The 24,298-nt window shown below is 32.6% G+C and overlaps 1 long non-coding RNA gene across 1 annotated transcript; it reads right to left on the bottom strand.

The window, feature by feature from the left end:
- Positions 1-14,607: 14,607 nt before the first annotated feature.
- On the bottom strand, positions 14,608-15,521 carry LOC114313476 (uncharacterized). The gene is made up of 3 exons (XR_003647193.2): positions 15,344-15,521; positions 15,104-15,144; positions 14,608-14,929 (listed from the first exon to the last, which is right to left on the bottom strand). It is a non-coding gene; the product is annotated as an uncharacterized LOC114313476 (long non-coding RNA).
- Positions 15,522-24,298: the final 8,777 nt, after the last annotated feature.

The following is a 24,298-nucleotide window of genomic DNA, read 5'->3' as shown; positions in this document are numbered from 1 at the left end:
ACAACTGCTCAAAAGACAGAAGTATATAAGACATAAGAGGGTATCATGTCAGTATCTTCAACTAATCACTAACGTCAAGTTTGACTATCCTAAACAAGTACATACTTTTTATTTTTTTATCTTTTTTCCATCACATTATCTCTCTACTTTTTTGCACATCTTTTCGTAAAAAGACAAAAAGTGCACTTATTTAGGTCATCCCAAATAACTCCTAAATGTCATATTTGTGTGTTGTTACGTAAAATACCAACAAAAGTATGATGAGCTCACCATATAAACTAAATAAAATTAAGGAAGGCATCACGTAAAAATACCATTTGAGTAGAAAAATAAATGAATGATTTATTTTAAAATTTACACTTTTCATTTATTACAAAGATAAATATAATAAAATTATATGATTGTGAATACGCAACCAATCAGATATTTTTTTTTTCATTTTATGAATGATTTATACATAAAATTTTATAAAATAAACACTATAAATTATTGAAATGATAAACGCGATAATTCCCACATACACCCCCTCCAATTCCCTCTTAAATTATAGAAAATCCCTTGTTTTTTTTTTTTTTTTTTTTTTTTTTTTAAGATGGTAAACAAATTACAGAGAAAAACAACTAGCAAACAGCATCAAAAGTAGCAACATTCATCAAGGATTGCGGGACCTCCTCCATCCACACTTTTTTTTTTATCAGCAAAAAAGAATTACTTTATTGATGAACGAAGAGTGAATTACATCAATAAAGAAAAGAGAAGAGTACAAAAGCATCATAACGAAACAAACCAATCTCAACTAGGTTGGCACTGATAAGTCCGTCAAATCATATGCTAGCACACCATCAAGAATTGGTGAGTAACCAACCACAAACAAAGAACCAACCAAAAGAAACAAAGGAAGAGCTATAATAAAAAATAAAAAATAAAAAATAAAAATATCAGACAAACAAACATCCATCCTCCATGAGGCTCCTCTACCTATAGAAAACAAACAGCCATCCTCCATCGCAGCTCCAAGGCAAGGCAGCAAACAACAAAAGGCAGAACAAGATAGAACAAAATAGAACAGCAAAACAAATGATTGAGCAGAACAGATGAACAACAAAATAGTACAACAGAACTGTTGGAACAATCTTCTGTGTAAATAAAATAAATAGAAATAAATCCAAACAAATAAATAAATAACGTACCGAATTTATTTATTAAACTGAATAAATAATTTAAGACCAAGTCGAGTGTGTGACACTCTGTCCTTAAGACAGATTCGCCCCGCTACGGTGCTTACGGTTGAGTGGCGTCTATCTCCCAGGATACAATGATCTTCACAAAATTGTTGTAGCACACCAAACAAATTTGTACGTCGAACCAAACCTGTGTTCTAATACTCTCTTTAATTTATTCTACAACTAAAATGAAGAATAATGCAAAAGTAGAAAATATTGGACAACAAAGAGACAACTAGACTGAATTTTCTTGGATGAAATATTTTTTTTCCTACTTTCTAAACTGCTGGAACATATGGATATTTATAGGCAAAATCAAAAAGACCCAAAAAGGTGCCACAAAAAGTGAAAGGGTGCACCTCTAAATTCAAACCATTCCACTGACGGTTAAGCAGACCAATATAAAACAATTTGAAAAATTGACCGTTAATGGACAAATGTTCAACTAATTGGAAATAGAATGAACCGTTGGTGGAAAAGTAAAACTTGTGGGAACTAATTAATTTAAACTATTGGAATATATATATAAATATATATTTGAATAGTTTAATAAATAAAGGAAGAGGTACAAATTTTAGGAAACCACTTAGAAACTCAAAATTTGAAATTAGAATTAAATTAAATTCCCACAATTACAAACTTTAGGAAACCACTCAGGAACCCAAAATTTGAATTTAGAATTAAATTAAATTCCCACAATAATTTTTAATTGAAAAAATCCAAATGAATTTTATCAAATAAAAATTAATGTTAGACTCGAAAACGACGTCAACTTCCCATTCACTCATAAATGGTTTTGACGTTCCATCTTCACCGTGTGACTTGCCACGCGGCAAGGAACACTTCACCTCTTCGAACCCACCCCAAAAGACGTTTGGGGTCCACCCAAATTGGGCTAAATAATATGCCTATATAAAACCATTTTTTCCAACAATCCCCCACATGAAAGGAATTTGACGGAGAGAAAATGTAACAACATGATCTAATCAGAGAGAGTACAGAAATTGAAAATATTCTGCAAAGGATAGGTAGCTTTTGGCTTTGAACCTTCCCTTGTGAGATACTATCGGATTTACTAACTAACCAGTGAACATGATGTCTTGAACTGTTCAGCCGTTTGTGTAAACCAAAACAATAGAACTCACACAGTATATTCCCAGACACAGTTTAGTTCTCACTATTGTGTTCATTTTGGCCCTGAACAACCTGGTCTTTCATGAGTGCTCTAAAGACTTGTAGCCTTTCACAAATCTTATAGAACCGGCCCAGTTCACACTCACATAGGTGATTCTTATGAAAAGTATCCTGCCATACTCCACTAGGTTTACCTAGATATAAGAATCATTAAAAGTATTACTTAACCTAAATCGCTGCAGACATCACTTATTTCATCATAGAAATGGGTAGGAGTTGGACTCCACAGTGATCCTTCTAAGTCAATCACAACTCGGTTGTCCCTTTGAACCTAGATCTTGGGATCTCCAGTCAACTAGGTTGGGTTGCCGTTGTGGTAACTCTTATTTAATAGGCTTTAGTCCCATTCCCCTCGATGAATTCTCAACTAACTCTCTTGCTAACCCTTTGGTTAGTGGATCCGCTATGTTGTCTTTAGACTTAACATATTCTATGGAAATAATTCCATTAGAGAGTAGTTGTCTTACGGTATTATGTCGACGACGAATGTGTCGAGACTTACCGTTATACATATGACTCTGTGCTCTACCTATTGCTGATTGACTATCGCAATGTATGCATATAGCAGGCACCGGTTTTGGCCAAATTGGAATATCTTCAAGGAAGTGGCGAAGCCATTCTGCCTCTTCCCCTGCTTTGTCTAAAGCTATGAATTCAGATTCCATAGTAGACCTAGCAATACAAGTCTGTTTGGAAGATTTCCAAGATACAGCCGCCCCACCAAGAGTAAAGACATACCCACTGGTGGACTTCGAGTCTCTAGTATCTGATATCCAATTTGCATCACAGTATCCTTCAAGTACTGCTGGATATCTAGTATAGTTAAGCCCAATGTTACGAGTAAATCGAAGATATCTTAGAACCCTTATCATTGCTTTCCAGTGTTCTACTCCCGGATTACTCGTGTATCTACTTAATTTACTTACTGTATAAGCTATATCTGGGCGAGTGCAGTTCATCAAGTACATTAAGCTTCCAATAATTTGGGCATACTCTAATTGAGAAATACTTTCCTGTACATTTTTAGAAAGATACAAATTAACATCTACAGGAGTTCTAGCAAGATGATCATCATCTTTGCTGAATTTGTCAAGTATTTTCTCAATGTAATGAGATTGTGACAAAGCATATCCTTCTGATGTTTTGGTAATTTTCATACCAAGTATTACATCAGCAATGCCCATGTCCTTCATGTCAAAATGTTTATTCAACATTTTCTTGGTAGTTTTAATCATGTCATTATTACTACCAATGATGAGCATATCATCTACATAAAGACATACAATGACATAACCTTTATCTGTGTTTTTAATATAAACACATTTGTCACACTCATTAATTTTAAATCCATTTGACATCATTGCCTTGTCAAATTTCTCATGCCATTGCTTTGACGCTTGTTTTAAACCATATAATGATTTAACCAATTTACACACTTTCTTTTCTTTTCCTGGAACAGAAAACCCTTCTGGTTGTTCCATGTAAATTTCTTCATTTAACTCACCATTTAAGAAAGCGGTTTTAACATCCATTTGATGAATTTCTAGATTGTATAGAGATGCAATGGCAATTAGCATTCTAATGGATGTGATTCTAGTAACCGGTGAGTATGTGTCAAAGTAATCTAGACCTTCTTTTTGTCTAAATCCTTTGACTACAAGTCTTGCCTTGTATTTGTCAATTGATCCATCCGCTTTCATTTTCCTTTTGAAAATCCACTTATATCCAAGAGGTTTACAACCTGGTGGTAAGTCCACTAGTTCCCAAGTGTGATTTTGCAAGATGGATTCAACTTCACTGTTGACAGCTTCTTTCCATAAAGGAGCTTCAGGACTGGACATAGCCTCTTTAAAAGTTAAAGGCTCATTTTCTACCATATATGTTAGAAAATCTGGACCAAAAGATTTTGAGGTTCTAGCACGTTTACTACGCCTAGGTTCCTCTTCTTCATTTTGATCTAACTCTTGTTCTTGATCATGTTCTTGATCATTACTAGTAATAGCATCAAAAGATCTTTCCTTATTACTAGTCTCTTGTCCAATCTTATTCGGAAATACATGTTCAAAGAACGATGCATTCCGAGATTCAATAATAGTATTTACATGCATTTCGGAATGTTCGTATTTATGAATCAAAAACCGATATGCACTACTATTCTTGGCATAACCAATGAAAATGCAATCAATGGTCTTAGGACCTATCTTAGTCTTTTTAGGACTAGGAATAGCCACTTTAGCCAAACACCCCCACACTTTTAAGTATTTGTAGGATGGTATTCTTCCATGCCACAATTCGTAAGGTGTTTGATTCACTTTCTTTCGGGGTACTTTATTAAGTATATAATTAGCAGAAAGTATTGCTTCCCCCCACAAGTTCTGAGGTAATCCAGAACTTATTAACATGGCATTCATCATTTCTTTTAAAGTCCTATTTTTCCTTTCAGCAATACCATTTTGCTGAGGTGAGTAAGGAGCGGTGGTTTGATGAATTATTCCATGTTCTTTACAAAACTCACCAAAAGGTGATTCATATTCACCACCTCTATCACTTCTAAGTTTTTGATTTTCTTACCAAGTTGATTTTCAACTTCATTCTTATATTGAATGAAAGTTTCCAAAGCTTCATCTTTGGTTCGAATTAAATAAACATAACTATATCTAGTATAGTCATCTATAAAAGTGATAAAATACTTTTTCCCACCTCTAGTTTGAATTGATTTAAAATCACAAATGTCACTATGAATTAATTCAAGTGGTTCTGTACTTCTTTCAATTGAATGAAAAGGAGTTTTAGATAATTTTGCCTCAACGCAAACTTCACATTTATGATTTGAATCAATGTTAAATTTAGGTAAACATTCCATATTAATTAATCTACGCAAAGATCCATAATTAACATGTCCTAATCTACCATGCCATAAATTTGAAGACTCAAGCAAGTAAGAAGAAGATGTAGTATTATTAATAACTGAGGGTACAACGGTCATTACATTTAACTTGAAAAGGCCATCAGACATGTAACCTTTTCCTACATACATCCCATTCTTAGTAAGTACAAATTTATCACTCTCAAATACTAGCCTAAACCCATTCTTACTCAACAAAGATCCGGAAACAAGATTCTTGCGAATGTCCGGTACATGCAGCACATTGTTGAGGGTGAGTTCCTTTCCAGATGTCATATTGAGTACAATCTTTCCTTGTCCTTCAACTTTGGAAGTTGAGGAGTTGCCCATAAAGAGTTGTTCACCATTATCCACTGAAGAATAAGATGTGAACATCTTTTTGTCGGCACAGATATGGCGAGTAGCACCAGTGTCCACCCACCATTCTTTAGGATTTCCGACAAGATTTGCCTCGGAAACAACTGCAGAAAGATTGATGTCATCGACACCATTGGAAATATTATCCACTTCGGTCATGTGGGCTTGAGCAGGCTTCTTGCTTGTTCTTCTTTTGTTTTTGCCTTTGCTACGGCAATCTTTGGCCCGATGTCCCTCTTTGTCACAGATGTAACATTTGCCATTAAACTTGTACTTTTTATTATCCCCCCCTTTAGAGCCTTGTGATGAACTTTCTCCAGAAGACTTTCGTTTCTTGGTTTTTGAAGCATGTTCCACCACATTTGCCTTAGACTCCATAGGAAGCTTACCAGCCCGCTTTTCAGAATTGCGGTTGTCCTCCTCAATCCTCAAACGCACAATCAACTCGTCCATAGAAATTTCTTTGCGCTTATGTTTGAGGTAGTTCTTGAATTCCTTCCAGCCTTTTGGTAATTTTTCAATTAAGGCTGCAACTTGAAAGGATTCACTGAGAGACATACCTTCTGCGTGAATGTCATGCAGAATGAGTTGGAAATCTTGAGCTTGGCTGATCACAGTTTTTGAATCAACCATTACAAAATCTAAGAATCTGCCAACCACAAATTTCTTTGAGCCGGCATCTTCCGTTTTGTACTTTTTCTCCAACGATTCCCAAAGTTCCTTTGCTGTCTTGATTGGACTGTAGACGTTGTACAATGTGTTGTCAAGTCCGTTCAAGACGTAATTCCGGCAAAGGAAATCGGCATGTTTCCAGGCATCAACCGCAGCAACCACTTGCCGATCGGTTTCATCCTCTTTCAGGATAGGAGCATCTTCACGGAGGAAACGAGCCAGGTTTAGAGTTGTAAGATAGAACAACATTTTCTGTTGCCATCTTTTAAAGTCAGTTCCTAAGAACTTCTCTGGCTTTTCACCGTGATTTACCGGTACTGTTACAACAGGAGAGGGGGTTGGCGTCATTGCAGCCACCACAGTAGTACTTGTTTGGGCATTCGTTTCAGTAGCCATCAATTCTAATAAATAAAACAAAAGTATAATTAGAATTTACACTACACAGAAAATTAAACCAAATTCACAGAATTAAATTCTGTAAAAATAAAAGAGACAAGAATGTAACTTTTATTTTCCAATTAATTTGAAAATAAAATTAAATTTTATTTAAACAAATTAATTCCACACATAAAATTAAATTCTGTAAAAATAAAAGAAATAAAAAAACTATAACTTTTATTTTCCAAATAATTTGGAAATAAAATAAAATTTTATTTAACCAAATTAATTCCACAAAAGAAAATAAATTCTGTAAAAATAAAAGAAATAAAAAACTATAACTTTTATTTTTCAATTAATTTGGAAATAAAATAAAATCTTATTTAACCAAATTAATTCCACACAAGAAAATTAATTCTGTAAAATAAAAGAAATAAAAACTATAACTTTTATTTTTCAATTAATTTGGAAATAAAATAAAATTTTATTTGACCAAATTAATTCCACACAGAAAATTAAATTTCTGTAACACTTCAATAATTAAAATACTGAAACAGAATTTTAATTAAAGAAAACTTAGAAAATAATTTCTAAAAACCAAAATTAGTTTTCTGACAAAATTCCACAAAAATATATTCTGAATTGTTAATGACACCAGTATCGTACTACTAGTTGTTGTCAAAGAAAAGAGACAGTATATTACTACTATCTGTCAAATAGCATATAATCACTATTTGTTTTTCCAACCAGAATATTATTTTGTAAATTCACAGAAAATAATTTTTCTTCCGAAATTATTTACGAAGAATGAAAACGGAAAACAAACGAAAAATTCTGTAAACAGAATAATTCGAATCTGTCTTAAGATTGTTGGAACAATCTTCTGTGTAAATAAAATAAATAGAAATAAATCCAAACAAATAAATAAATAACGTACCGAATTTATTTATTAAACTGAATAAATAATTTAAGACCAAGTCGAGTGTGTGACACTCTGTCCTTAAGACAGATTCGCCCCGCTACGGTGCTTACGGTTGAGTGGCGTCTATCTCTCAGGATACAATGATCTTCACAAAATTGTTGTAGCACACCAAACAAATTTGTACGTCGAACCAAACCTGTGTTCTAATACTCTCTTTAATTTATTCTACAACTAAAATGAAGAATAATGCAAAAGTAGAAAATATTGGACAACAAAGAGACAACTAGACTGAATTTTCTCGGATGAAATATTTTTTTTCCTACTTTCTAAACTGCTGGAACATATGGATATTTATAGGCAAAATCAAAAAGACCCAAAAAGGTGCCACAAAAAGTGAAAGGGTGCACCTCTAAATTCAAACCATTCCACTGACGGTTAAGCAGACCAATATAAAACAATTTGAAAAATTGACCGTTAATGGACAAATGTTCAACTAATTGGAAATAGAATGAACCGTTGGTGGAAAAGTAAAACTTGTGGGAACTAATTAATTTAAACTATTGGAATATATATATAAATATATATTTGAATAGTTTAATAAATAAAGGAAGAGGTACAAATTTTAGGAAACCACTTAGAAACTCAAAATTTGAAATTAGAATTAAATTAAATTCCCACAATTACAAACTTTAGGAAACCACTCAGGAACCCAAAATTTGAATTTAGAATTAAATTAAATTCCCACAATAATTTTTAATTGAAAAAATCCAAATGAATTTTATCAAATAAAAATTAATGTTAGACTCGAAAACGACGTCAACTTCCCATTCACTCATAAATGGTTTTGACGTTCCATCTTCACCGTGTGACTTGCCACGCGGCAAGGAACACTTCACCTCTTCGAACCCACCCCAAAAGACGTTTGGGGTCCACCCAAATTGGGCTAAATAATATGCCTATATAAAACCATTTTTTCCAACAATCAGCAGAACAAAACAGCAGCAAAGTAATTAATCCATCAAACGTAGCTTCTGGTTCAAATTGGATACAAAATCATGGATCGAATAGGAGTTCCCAAATGAGTGGCTCTTCAACTAAATTGCAACTCTAATCTTGATAAGCTCACAGAGCTCCATGAAGTTAGGATGAGCACTATTAAATACACAATCATTCCTAAGCTTCCAAATTGACCACAGAACAACAAGTGGTATGATATTCCATATTTGGAGTTCCTTTTTCCTGATTTTAGTGCCAGACCACCAATCAAATAAGTCCACCACAGAGCTTGGGCATACCCAACATAAACCCCACCAATCTATGATGTTAGACCAAATTTTCCAGGTAAAGGGACATAGAAAGCAATACATGATTTACGATCTCAAGTTCTTCTTTACAAAAAAATACATTGAGTGACAACCTTCCCTCTAAGAACACCAATATTATGAAGGAATATAGGTGTTTTGATTCTGCTTTTCCAAGCCAGCCAATAAAAAAATTGTACTTTTAGTGGTGTGATGTTATTCCAAATGAATTTAGGTATAGACAAATCTAAACCTCTGTTGGACTGTAGCCAACAGAATAACTCACTAGATTTGAAGACACCCTGACTAGAACCTTTCCATCTCATGCTATCCTCCACCCCATGCCTTATCAGTGGCCTATTACCCAGTAAGACTTGCAGGTTTTGGACTTCCTCCTCTTCCTATGCCAACAGAGGCATCCTAAAGGTTAAATTCCAGTTGGAATAACTAATTTTCCTATCCATAAAGTCTTCAAGAGAACCATCTTTATCAGAAGAAAGACTAAATAATTTAGGAAAATGAGATTGAAGACAATCACCATCTAGCCAACTATCCTTCCAGAAAGTGATATTGGCCCCATTACCAACAACTAATTCTGAGTTAACTAAGAAATAATTTAGTAAAGCAAGATTACCTTATGCTAAACCCATTATGCCCTTCCAGATCTAAGAGCAATTAGTAATAATACCTTGGGAGTGGAACCAATTACCTGATCTGGTGCTATACTTACTGCATATCAATCTTCTCCATAGGGCTTGATTTTCATTACAGAACCTCCACCACCATTTAACAAGTAAACACTCATTAACTTGCCCTAAGCTTCTAACACCTAATCCTTCTTTATTTTTTGTCATTGAAACATCTTTCCAATTGACCGGATGAACCTTTCTTTTGACATCTGAGTCTCTCTACAGAAAAGAAGCTTGAATTTTATCCACATCCTTGATTACACACTTTGGCATTTTCAATAGGGAAAGATAGAAGATTGGGAGGCTTGATAAAACTGACTTGATGAGGGTGAATCTTCCAGCAAACAATAAAAATCTCCTTTTCCAGCCAGAAAGTTTACCTTTAAATTTATCCATAATAGGTTTCCAAGTTGTTTTTCTTCTAGGATTAGCACCAAGTGGAAGTCTAAGATACTTTAATGGCAGCTTCTGAGTGAGACAATTTAGTTTTGATGAGAAATCATTGACCAAAGTCTCAGAGACGCCAATTCCACAAACTACACTCTTGTGGAAATTTATTTTCAAACCTGACATAATTTCAAAACATCTAAGAATTTTCTTTAGAGATGTGATTTCTAGTTAATCTACCTCACAGAATAGGATAGTGTCATCAACAAATTGTAGGTGAGTGAATTCTAGCTCATTAGGTCCAACAACAGCCCCTCTAATTAAGCCCATATCCTTAGCTCTTGTTAATAACATATTCAACCCCTCTACTACAATTTTGAAGAGGAAGGGAGAGAGTGGATCGCCCTGTCTGAGCCCTTTTTCCAATTGAATTTCATCTGTAGGTGAGCCATTGACAAGAATGGAAATACATGCAGTTGATAAGCAAGATTTCATCCATCTCAGCCATTTAGAACCAAAACCAAACTTGACAAGCAAATCAAATACGAACTCCTAATTCACTGTGTCAAAGGCTTTTTCAAAATCAAGCTTGATGATCACCCCTTGCTTATTTGATTTTTTCCACCAATCCACAATCTTATTGGCAATAAGCACTCCATTAATTATATTTCTACCTCCAAGGAATACAGATTGAGCTTCACTCACAATGTTAAACAGGACAAGCATCAGTCTCTTTGTAAGGACCTTGGAAAGGATTTTGTATATAAAGCTTATCAAGCTAATAGGTCTGAAGTTAGATGGGGACACAGTGTTTTCCTTCTTGGGAATAAGACTCACAAATGAGCAATTGAGACCTCTAGCCAAAATACCATTCTCATGAAACTCCTTCATAAAGTTTAAGATATCATGCTTCATAAATTTCCTGCATTTTGGAAAATAGGATAGGTGAAAGCTATCAGGACTTGGGGCTTTGTTTCTATCATAGCCCTTAATAGCAGCCCAAACTTTATCTTCAGAGAAGGCACTTTCCAACATGGCAGGTGTAATATTGTGAATGTTAATGGAGTTAAATTGCCCTCCCAATCTAGGCCTACTTTGCCAATGCTTTGAGTAGAGTAATTTGAAATGATTCACAACTGCAGATTTAACTTCAGCACACTACAAGAAAAAGCATCTTTGGCGATTAAAAAAGCACATTTGGTCGCTAAAAGTATAGGTTTTGGTGACTAAAAAAGCATTAGTAGCCAAAGGTAAAGATTTTTGGCTACTAAAAAAATTTAGTAGCCAAAAGTATAAGTTTTGGAGACTAAAAATCTGTTTGGTCGCTGATATATGGCTTTTACCGACTAAAAAATATTTAGTAACCAAAAGTAAGACTTTTTTGGCGACTAAAAAAAATTTAGTAGCCAAAAGTGAGGCATTGGGCGAATAAAAAGATGTTTGGTGGCCAAAAGTGAGGCTTTTACCGACTAAAAAAAAATTAGTAGCCAAAAGTGAGACTTTTTGGTGACTAAAAATAATTTAGTAGCCAAAAGTGAGGCTTTTTGGCGACTAAAAATAATTAAGTAGCCAAAAGTGAGGCATTTGGGCGACTAAAAAGATGTTTAGTAGTCAAAAGAGAGGCTTTAAAAGTAATACTTTTAGCGCAGGAAGTAAATTTTTTAACGACTAAAAAATAATTAGTAGCCAAAAGTATAGAATTGACGACTAAAATTATGTTTAGTTGACAAAAGTGGCCTATTTTCTTTTCTAGTAAATAATTTATTTTTACATAAAATTATGTTCAATAAAAAATAATTATATTTATATATATACTTTTATATTAATACGGGTCTATGTACTATATAAATAATATATGCTGCATATATAATCATATTGTGTTATAGAGGCATGGTGGAAAGAGTGTGTTATATAAATTTTATGGTGTGAGAGGTTGATGGTTCGAATCTCCACAAAAGCAAATGAGAAGCTAGTGAGTGTAATTTTTCTTTTTTTCACGAATGAGCTTTTGGTGACTAAAAGGTTTGGTCGCCAATTTCTTGAGTATTGGCGACTAACATATTGGTCGATAAATGTATAATTTTAAAAAATATAATTGACTATTGGCGACTAAAACATTGGTTGGTAAATGTATAATTTAAAAAATATAATTGACTATTGGCGACCAAAGTTTTGGTCGCTAAAGACTTACTTTTTGGGAACTAAAATTTTTTTAGTCGCCAATACCTTTCCCGACCGTCTTCCGGGGACCAAACCGGCGACTAAAAAATTTAGTCGAGGAAACTAAAAAATCGACTTTTGGCGATGAAAAAATGACTTTTGGCGACTAAAAATTTAGTAGCAAGTTACACCGCTGAGACCCCATTAACCTCTATTGAATCAAGTGAATTCTTGTTTTGTCTGCTTATGGCAGTGACATGGAAAAACCTAATGTTCTTATCACCTTTCAATGACCAATTGAGCCTAGATTTCTAAAGCCATAAACTTTCCTCCATCTTTCTCAACTTCCATACTTCCCCCAATAACTCCATCCTTCTAGCAGATTCCTTAGCTTGGAGAGAATTCTATCCTCAGCTATCAAGTCCCATGAGTGAAGTTCAGCTTCCTTCAACTTGAGATTTTCATTGATGCTGCCAAATACCTCCTTATTCTAATTTTTCAGACACATTTTTGGAGCTTGCAGCTTCTTCTTTAGGATGAAACCTGCCAATCCCCCCAAATTGAAGGGGTAGACTTACCAATGCTGGGTAGAAGATACACATGGGGCAATTCTTAGGATGGTGATAGGTGGAGCAAAATTGACAGGTTTATCTTAAATCTTGAATGGCTTGAATCCTTTAGGTTCAAACTTTAGGATTTGCCTAGATCCTTGTCTGATCACTGCCCTCTTTTGCTAACGGAGGATGGGAGAGATTAGGGACCTAGACCCTTTAGGTTCATCAACTCCTCCAGCCACACTTGCTGGTGGTTCAAACCTCTAGCCATCCATGGGAAGCCATGTGCCAACATATGGCCCTTTCTACCAATGTGGATTGAAACAGAAACTTATTGTTAAACCACAAATGCATATACTTTTCTTGACTTTTTGCAATTCTAAAAGTCATATTAAAAATAAAAAAAATAAAAAATAAAAAAACCGCTAGATCTGAGTAGAAAAATGATCAAGGGCTTAACAAAAAAGAGTTGTCTCCCGATGTATGATTTAGATTGTAGGATATTGTCTAGATTTGTGAAAATTATCACAAGTCTTATTTTGATAATTTAAATTATTCATTTTATCGTATATATCATTTACACAAAAAATTAGATTGATCAAAAAATTATAATTTATTTAATTTATTACATTTATTTTTTAAAAAATAGACGATAAATGTGTTTTTTAAAATAGACCATCCATTTTTTTTATGACAAACGTAATAAATTGAATAAGTTACGATTATCAGATCAATCTAATTTATTATTATTATTATTTTTAAATAATAAGATTCTATAAAATAAGTAGTTCAAGTCATCAAAATAAAACTCATAATAAAACCTACAAATCCAAACAACACCCTCCCCACAAGATCCAGTCCTAACAAAAAAACATAAACAATGAGTAAATATTAGCTAGTTGGGCTGTGGCGTCACACCAATTATCCAAAGGAGAATATAATGCCTTCTCTATTGCTCCTTCCATCTCAAATTATTATACTTCAAAAATACTAATTTTGCAAAAGTACCCTTTGACTTTTTGTTTTTTAGACCGTCAATTGTTATAATTATATTTTTTATATATAAATTTAAAAGAATGATAAAATAAAAAAATTATATTATTTTAATCATTATTTTTTAAAAAATAAATTAATAATTTGAGATAATAAAAATGAAAGACGTAACATTACTCTATGCTAACCCTGGATAAAACGCACTTTGAACCAGGTGATCACTTCAATGGTGGCAGGGATTCCCTCCTTAAAATTCAAGAAGTTATTTTGAGTGTGTTTGGAAAGTGATTTTTTTAATAATTTTTAATTTTGTAACTAAATATGAAGCCAAAGAAACTGAAATATTTGTAGCCTTTTTAGATTTTTACCAAAATAAAAAAAAAACAAAAAACAAAAAAAAAAACAATAATAATTTGTGTAAAAGCATAAAGAATAAGAAGAATTTTTATTTTTTATTTTTTATTTTTATAATTGTTTTGACTTTTTAAATAAATTTTGCAACCTTTAACTATATGAAGCTTTTTCCAAACACTCCTTAATGTGTCGAATGGGCATGGCTCTGTAATGCCTCAAAACTAAATATGATTAGTAAAAAAAGTGAGACGTATTGATATTTATGTTGGTGATTGAAAAATAATTGAGATTAAGACAATTAATGATGAGTCACGTAGTGCCATAGTTACAAATAATTTTTCATAAAATTCATGCTCTCTTATTCTTAATATATTTTCTATTCCTAATCGTATCTCGAAATTCTCACCTCATTGTACAAATATGACAACTAGGAATAGACTATGAATCCCCCCAAATTGTGGAATTAGTATTTTCATAGGAGATTGGGATTACTAATCTAAGGACTGTTTTGTCCTCAATTTACAAAATAACAAAACTATATTTTACATAATGAAAGTTTTTATGTAGTTTCATAGATTTAATCAAAACCAATTAATATTATCACACTACTATACAAATAAATACATTTATCTTACACATTTCTAACTTAATATCACCACGCCAATAATCACATCCCTCAATCTTATTATATTCACAATCTCAATCACCTTAATCCAGAAAAAAAACATCGCCTTTGATTGAACTTTAATCGGTCTGAGGAGGAGCACCTACAGACACTTTTGCGGTTGTTGGACCCCTTGCAGTTGTGATATTAAGTTGTCTAAATTGCACCTTGACTTTCTGCATATGAACATTAAGGTAGTGTTTAGATCTTAAATTTGTGAAATTTAAAGAAAACAATAACAAGATTAAAAGTTGAATTCTTTTCACAAATTTCTTTCTTTTACTTTTCCTTCAACAAATTTAAAATCTAACATAAGGTAAAATATTCAAGACAGATAAATAATACCATACCTTCACAGTCTTCAAATTGGTTTCCTCTCCAATTTCATTTCCTAGACTTGAAGGCACAAAATAGATAAAGAAAATTAAAGTAATGTGCTTTCTGAAAGGCTATGTTTAGATTTTGATTTGTGAAGAAAAAAACAAGGATTTCTATTTCACTCAATTTTCTCTTCTATTTTTTTTCATCTATAAATCTAAAATTTTTAAATACAGTTTTAATGGCAATTACACTGAAATAATTGCCCTTACCTTTAGCAGTTTTGCAAGATCTGATGGCTTCAACCAGATGAAGAAATCTCTCCTTCAAATCTTGAGCAAATTTCTCCATTGAATTAATTATTTTCTTTTCTTTTTTTCCTCTTCAAGCTTTAGTTTCTAGTGTTGAGATTGCTCAAGAGGCCAAGGCCAACGCCATGTGGATAGTCTTATATTGCACTGGAAATAGATTTATTATATTTGTACTTTGAAGCTCATCCACCGTCAATTATTCTACTTTTGATAAAGGTTGATGGGCCTCTCATATTATCGTCATATTACACATGCTTTACATCATTTTTCTTTGTAATGTTTACACAATATCACTAGGGGTGTAAAAATGGTCGGAGATCTGTGGGCGGTTCGAAATCTGCAGTGGGCCCGGCCTGTTTCGGCCCGGGCCCAAGTCCAATCCAGTACATTGGGCCTGGACCTGGGCCTGGGCCTGGGCCGTCCACTTTAGAGCCCCGGCCCATTAGCTCGGTCCAAAAAAATTCGGGTCCTGCGGGCGGCCCGGCCCTCCGGCCCTCTTTATATCAATATTCAATGGTCAAATTTTAAAAAATAAAAAACAACTTGTAATGGTTAAATAATTAAAAAAAAAATAAATAAAAAGATTGATCTTATAAAAAAAATAGCAATCTTGTAAAAATAAAAAATTTATACAATTAAATAAAGGGGGATTTTTTTTAAGGTCCCTGATATTAAGAATTTATAGTATAAAGGACACTCAATATTTTCATAATGTCTAAGGTCCTTCAACATCAATCCAGAGAAAATTCGATCCAGAGAAAATTCGGTCCAGAGAATTTTTCTGGACTTTCCAGAGAAATTCTCTCCAGACATCCAGAGAAATTCTCTTTATCTAGAGAAAATTCAGATAGTCCAGAGAAAACTTAGACATCCAGAGAAAATTCAGATAGTTCAGAGAAAATTCACACAATCCAGGAAACTCTACATCATCGTGCATTTTATATGTTCTCTTACAAATATCTTTTCATGAAGGGTTACTATCAAAATTCTGTTTGCTAATCCTAGTGCTCTTTATAGATCAAGTTCAACAAGATGAGGTGGTTGATAGTAAGATTTTGCCATACCTTAGCATAGATAAGAAAGAGAAGAAGTCATTCCCTAGACTTCCAGAGAAAATTCAACTTCAAAGAGAAAATTGGTCCAGAGAAATTCTGGGAAGAATTTCTCTGGACTTTCCAATTTCTCTAACATTCCCTAGAATTCCCACTGTAAATTTCTCTGGCCTTCCATTCTCTCCAAAGAAATTTCCCTTCTCTCTAGAGAAATTGTAATGTGCTTCATCTTGTTTGAATATGCTATATTGTTGATATTGATTCAGAATTTCTACAATTTGTTTGGGAAATTCCTATCATTTTCTTTGAATGAATTCAATAAATTTTTGTTGTACTTATCTACAAATTCTTCAGGGTATATCTATCCTTACCTAATTCTAATGGAGAGTGGGAAATATACAGAAGGCCAGAGAAAAAAATTTCTCTGGAGAGAAGGGAAGACCAGAGAAATTTGCAATGGAAAGTCTAGGGAAGGTAAGTCCCTGCACCAATTTTCTCTGTGACGTCGAATTTAGCAAAATCAACAATTATTACCAACTCTACAACCTGAATTTTGTAGAATCAAATATCAAATTTCACAGAGAATTCTCTGTGAACTTCACAGAGAATTCTGGTTCACAGAGAATTTCTCTGGTGACTGCACAGAGAAATTTCCAAATTTCTCTAACTAAATCACATACTCATCCCTGTGATTTTCTCTGGCCATCTAGAGAAAATTTCTCTGGCCTTCCATTCTCTCCAGAGAAATTTCTCTTCTCCAAACCCAAAGAAATTCACTTAAACCAAATAAATTTCCCAAACCCAGAGAAATTCGCAAAGAGATGGAAAAGTCAGTGTATACGCAAAGTGCTTTCAATTTTCAGAGCTTTCAGGGTTTTTAAAGTAAGAACTCCTCAGATTCACACTCTCAATTTGTCCCTTTCTTGTTTATAGAAAATGAGTTTGCTAAAAATGAGGCCAAGGGTCTGAAATTGGCATGGGTTTGTATATAGAGACTCTGTCTTGTTCTCGGTTTGTCTCTAAAATGTTTTTCAATCTCATTTATAGTGGTGGAGGAGTGAGAGATTCGTAGATTCGAAGAATGAGGTTCGGTGGATGATGGACTTATGGGACGCCATACTGGAGTTGGGCAGAGTCAATACATGTGGGGGAGAATATGTCTGATAACAATAGAAGATTTCTTCGATGATCTGATCCGAGAGGCTGCCAAGAAGACAGAAGGCTTCTCAGGTCGAGAGATAGCGAAACTAATGGCCAGTGTTCAAGCAATCGTGTATGGACGCCTGGCAGCGGCAGTAGGTTCATTGATGATACGCATCACATTGAGTCCAGCAATAACACCATCATCCTTTGTTGCCTGACGTTGAGAATCATTGAAGTAGGCAGCCTCCATGTCTGTTCAACAGCTCTGCAATGCAACTATGGCGCTCTCTCTCTCTCTAGATTCTCTCTCTAAAATGAGGTTCGGTGGATGATGGACTTCTGGGACGCCATACTGGAATTGGGCAAAGTCAATACATGTGGGGGTGAATATGTCTGATAACAATCGAAGATTTCTTCGATAATCTGATCCGAGAGGCTGCCAAGAAGGAGCGGCAGTGGGTTCATTGATGATACGCATTACATTGAGTCCAGCAATTACACCATCATCGTTTGTTGCCTCACGTTGAGAATCATTGAAGTAGGCAGCCTCCATGTCTGTTCAACAGATCTGCAATGCAACTATGGCGCTCTCTCTCTCTAGATTCTCTCTCTAGAATGGAGAGACAAATCATCGAATTGGTTTATGGAGGTTTGAAGGGTGAGGGATATGAAATTTCTCTGTACGGACCTTAGACATCATAATATAATTTTGTGGACCTCTTCCATTACGAAAAGTGGGAGAGGGACCCTAGACCGATTTTCCCTTAAATAAATAATATTAATAATTCAAAAATAAAAACAAAAAATAATAATAATTTATTAAAATAAAATCAAACTAAACTGCGTTGGGTTATGATTTTTTAAACACAAATTTTAAAAAAGAATTATATACTTATTTGGTTAATTTACAGTGATATATATATATATATATATATATATATATATATATATATATATATATTTGTATATATACATGCTCTTAGTTTGATAGATATATATATATATATACATGTTTAATCAATCGGCAGACTGCACTGCAATGATGATGGACCATGTCCGTGGTACAAATAATAAGGTGGATGCACATGATATTTAGGACAATGACGTTGGGTCGTGGGCCCCGTCACTGGTCCCGTTTTAATAATTTGAACCATCAATCTGTAGAACTCGTTGAATACTATATAACTGTAAAAAATCACGTTGATCGGATATCGATAACTATCATATCAGTTTTGTTTCAAAAAAATGGACGGTGAACAAATTAATAGTTGACAAAAAACTAATCCAATCAGGTAGCTATCGATATTCGATCAATGTAATTTTTTACAGACATATAATACTAGATGAATTCTACACATTTAACGATTTCGATTATGAAAACGGGACCCGTAGTGGACCCCCAGGGCCCAACAGTACCTATGAAGCCTTATCCTATATTCATATGATATATGTTAAGTTATAAACTTACATTATTTTGACAGCAATCCGTAGAAGAAGGAAAGAGTCTTAGAGAGATAAATAGAAAGAAATGGTCACTAACACTGCTGGGTCAGTGGCTGGCTGTTACTAGCCTATCCTCATCAATCACTGAATTCAAGTTTCAAACGGTAATATACAAACGGTTATAATTAAAATTACTATAAATATCTTTTATTTTTCAAAATAAATCTCACAACAAATAATTCTCTTTTTTTCTCTCTTAAACTCTCTCAATCTCTCCTAAACTTTCAATCTCTCTCAACTCTCAATTATCAGAAGAAGCAAATTTCTGTATTGCATTCACTAGTCGATAATATTAATTAGTTTAATTAAATTTATTAACTACTCATTTTTTTTTATTAATTATTTGTGCACATATATTAATTATTATTTTTTACTGATTGTATTTACACATTATTTAAATTAATTGTTAATTCTTATATATTGTTTTACTTACATTATTATAGATCCTAATATGCCTAATGTTTATGTTTATGTTGATGTTGATACATATACTACACAACATGAATCTGTTGATTCTCCTTTTAATATCCCTCTTTCAACAGTTAGAACATCATCTAGGAGCAGAAGTAGTAGTATTTAGGAACATTTTGAAAAAATATCTATAAATAATTCTGATGGTACAATTACATTTAAAGCAAAATGTAAATACTATGCACATTTACTTAGTGCTGCATCTGCAGGGGGTACTAGTCATCTAAAAAAATATGCTAACAAATATTTACAAAGTCAACAACTTGATATTCAAAGTCAAATGCAATTAGTTGTTTCATTAACTGGCAATTTACAAATATTTTCATATGATCCTATACGTGCACAAAATTCTGTAATTGATTATATTATTAAAAAAGAACAACCTTTTACTACTAGTGAATGTCCCGATTTTACAGAAATGATTCATCAAAGTTTTGCACCGCAATATCAAAGTTTTTCAAGAAATACTACTAGAAATAGGATTTTAAAAAAAAATTGAGGATGTTAAAAGCGAATTATTTGACATCTTTAAAAATTTGAATGGAAGAGTTTGTTTAACAACTAATCTGTGGTCAAATAATGGTTTTGAATATCAATGTATCGCTTCACATTTTATTGATAATAATTGGAAATTAAATAAAAGAATTATTTTATTTAAATTAGTTGAACTTCCATACACTGGTCATTCTCTTGGTTGAAATAAGAAATGCATTATACGAGTGGGCTTTACAAAATAAAATATTTACAATTAGTTTAGATAATGCATCATATTATAATCAAACTGTAGTCCATTTAAAATCAACTTTACAATTACTTGTTGATGGTGATTTATTTCATATTCGTTGTTGTGCCCTTATTTTCAATTTAATTGTTAAAGAAGCAATGCATATATACGAAACTTCTGTACTTGTAATAAAAAATGTAATTGTTACTATTATGTCTTCTGGTAATCGAATTTCGGAATATAGAAAAATTTGTCAACGAGAAAATATACCATTTAGAAAATTAATTTTAGATGTAGATAGTAGGTAGAATTCAACATATAATATGTTAAAAACATCTTGTAAACAAAAAAGAGCAATAGATTTATTTTTTGCAACAACATCAATAAAAGGAGTACTGACTCCCACCGAACTTAATTGGCTCCAAGTATTCTTGTATAAAGATTTTTTTAAAAGTTTTTGATACTTCAACAAAATTATTTTCTTATATATATATATATATATATATATTCCTGCTTCACCATTTATTTTACATATGCTAGTAGAAATAATTAAAGTTTTCATAAAATATATGGGTAATGAATATTATATAACCATTATTACTTCAATAAAAAAAAAAATGTGATAAATATTTTGACCATTTGCCTCATCTATTAGGTTTAGCCATAATAATTGATCCTAGGTGTAAAGAAATTAGTTTACAAGAATTTTTAGAGTGTATTTTCGCTGATCAAACACAATTTGCCCCTATTATGCAAACATGCAACAAATTATTTGAAGAATACATGGCAACTGCATCTGTAAATACAGTTACACACACTAGACTAGCAATCTCATCTCATGGTAGGAGATTAAGTGTTTTTTCAGCAATAAAAAGTAGAAGAATGTTTCAACATACAAGTGTAAGTAATTCTGAACTACAACGTTATTTGGAAAGCCCATCAATAGATCATTCTGATGATTTTGACATTTTGGAATGGTGGAAACAAAATGAAACTATGTGGCCTGTGGTTTTAAAGATGGCCCGTTATATACTAACCGTTCCTATTTCTACAGTTGCTTTGGAAACAGCTTTTAGTGCAGGTGGACGGGTGTTGAGCAATTACCGAAGCATGCTTTCACTCGAAATGGTTGAGGCACTGATAATATCCAAAGATCATAGGCACTGATGATATCCAAAGATCATATCAATGCGCTTACAAGAAGACAAAATTATAGTGAAAATGAGTGAATTCAAAATGATTTGGATGACATATCCTCGGGCAACACGACTGAAATGTCTGTCTCCTCCGATGATTGATCAACAATTTGTTTTTTACTATTTCATTTCATTCTTTTTTTTTTTTTGTATAAGATTATTGAGGTAGAGTATAATGCAAATGATTGGTAGACTAGTAAGTGCCAACCTAGTTGGGATATACTTGACTTTTAGTGATGAAATTCCTCTACCATCATCAGTAATTTACACCTAATTTATTTAATAATATCAATTTTTGTAATATTTTATTTCATTTTGGAATAAAAATTATTCATTCAATAAATGTTATATAAATAATTTAATATTGTAATATTTAAAGTTTCATTTTCTTATATATAAAATTATTCATTTTGAAATTAAAAAAAATTACATAATTGCATACTTTTTTAGTTATAAGTTCATAATTAAAAAAATATAAATTATACATAATTAAATTTAAATATCATCATGAAACATTGCATAACAAACAAAACATCTCGTTAATCTTAATCAAAATATTCTAGTATAATTATTTTTAATTTTTTATTCCTAATACTTAAAAAAAAAAAAGAAGCCTGACTAGGCCCTGCCCATGGCCCGCGACCCAGGCCTTAGGCCCAAGCTAAGTCCTTAGGCCCTATTATGAGTGGGCTTGGGCTTGGGCTTGGGCCTAGGCCCCACTTTTTGGCCCATGGACCGGAAAGGCGGGAGCCCATGAAGCCCGCTTGGACCGAGCCGGCCCATTATTACATTCGTAAATATCACTCTCTATTATAGTTTTAAAAACAAACTTGTGAGTGCAATGTCCAATATCATAAAAGATTAGAAGGTAAATATTGATAGTTTTTATATTTTACTTTTTGTGTCATTTTAGTGTCTACACTCTCAATGGACTTAATTTTTATTCTTAATTTTACATTTTGCGTCAATTTCGTCCAATTGATGATATCATTAGTGTTTTTTAAGAAAAATTATCACTAGATAACACTCAATGAGTGGAGTAGATTTATAATTTTATCCTAAGGGGGTGTTTGGCCAGGGTTATTTCAGCCTATTTTAGGTTAAAATTCACAAAAAGATAAAATAGGCTAAAATAACACCCATAATCATTTTCCTTTTTTCTCTCACAAATAGCACATCTAACTACAAAAAAATTCAATTATCTTTCCAAACACAAAAATTTTAGCCTACTAAAATAACCAAAAATTAAAATAGCCTACTAAAATAGCAACTTCTCAAACACCCACTAAATAATATGGCATATAACACTTATGTGCATATTTTTTATAAAAAAAAAAATGCTAAGAATTGCAATCAATTAGACTGAATTGAAACAAAGTCATAAATTTAAGATTAAAATCGTGCCAATTGAAATTAAAGGAGCTAAAATGACACAAAAAACTACCGTTGTATTTTTTTTTTGATCGGCAAAATAAAGATTCATTGATGTAAAATAAAAGTATTAGATGTGCAAACAAATTACATAAAGAAAACACCAAAAACCAAGACAAAAAGTATCACAGGCAAAGTCAAAAAAACATTATCCGGAAAGAAGTTAAAAAAGCTAATTTTTTAGCTTTTTAGTTTTTTTACACCAAAAAAAAAAAAGTTACAAAAAAAGTCACAAAAAATTAGTTTTTTTTTAACACAAAAAAGTTAAAAAAAGCACAAAAAATTAAAAAATTAATTTTTTACCAACTTCTCCAAACACCACATCTCAACTAGGTTGAAATATGAAATAAAGTCAATTAATTGTAAAGTCAATAGCCAAAAGAAAAAAGAATAAAAAAGAATATACCAGAGAAAGCAAATCAAAATAAGCCAAACCAAACACTCCTAAAACAGAAAGATGGAAGACAAAGACTCCTCTTGCAGTCGTAATTTGCCCAAGATTAAATTAAACTTTCTTTAACGTAAATTGTCTTTAGAATAAATGGTGGAATTCGGTCAAGCAATCATGAGTTGGAGTTACAAGATTAATCTTGATAAGGGAAAGATTGTTAAATACATAATGCAAATCCGTCATGAGAGCTAAAAAAGCAAGAAATCTAGGACATGGTTCTAGAAATTCACACAATCATTAGCACTAGAATGAAAAGTTGTTGAGAAATGCACACAATCATTAGCATGTACCTAGAGATAAGTTGGAGGGAAACCTCGAATACTCTGTTACAACCCCCAAAAAACAGAAAAAAAGAAAAAGAAAAGGAATTATGTTCATGCACTAAGGTGGTTGTTATCAATTGAAGAATTAATAGTTGATATATCTATGAAGACCAATTAGAATTCCTGAAATGAACTTATCACCGATGCTAAAATGTTTGTTCATACACGTTTAAGATTTATTGCCTGGAAATTAAAATCTTTCAGTATCTTAAATTACTTCTCTAGTACACGATAAGTCTTTAGATTTTGATGAAAATGAGAAAGGTATCCTAACCTTGAATGAGAAACTTATTATTACAGCATCTCCATTTACAAGCCAAAAGTCAAGCCAAAACTATTTTTTGCATATATTCTTACAATATTTTGTATTGGTGTGTTATAATTTGACTTTGTCAAATCTTATTTCAAATTTGGTACAAAGTTTAACAAATCAAACTTCCCACATAAGTAAAAATCACATCATGATCACAAGAGATCTTTTGGGAGTAGATCTAATGGTTAAAAATTAATATGAGATTTCATTATGCCAAAATATCATATGAACCTTTGGAGCATATCATAATCAAAAAATAACATTTTTTTTATCAACAAAAGAAGAAGCTTTATTGATGAAAAAATGATT

Source organism: Camellia sinensis, chromosome 1, assembly GCF_055761805.1.
Source record: "Camellia sinensis isolate YWXY chromosome 1, ASM5576180v1, whole genome shotgun sequence".
Taxonomy (NCBI): domain Eukaryota; kingdom Viridiplantae; phylum Streptophyta; class Magnoliopsida; order Ericales; family Theaceae; genus Camellia; species Camellia sinensis.
Note: the sequence above shows the minus strand (reverse complement) of the source record. Positions and strands in the feature narration are given on the sequence as shown.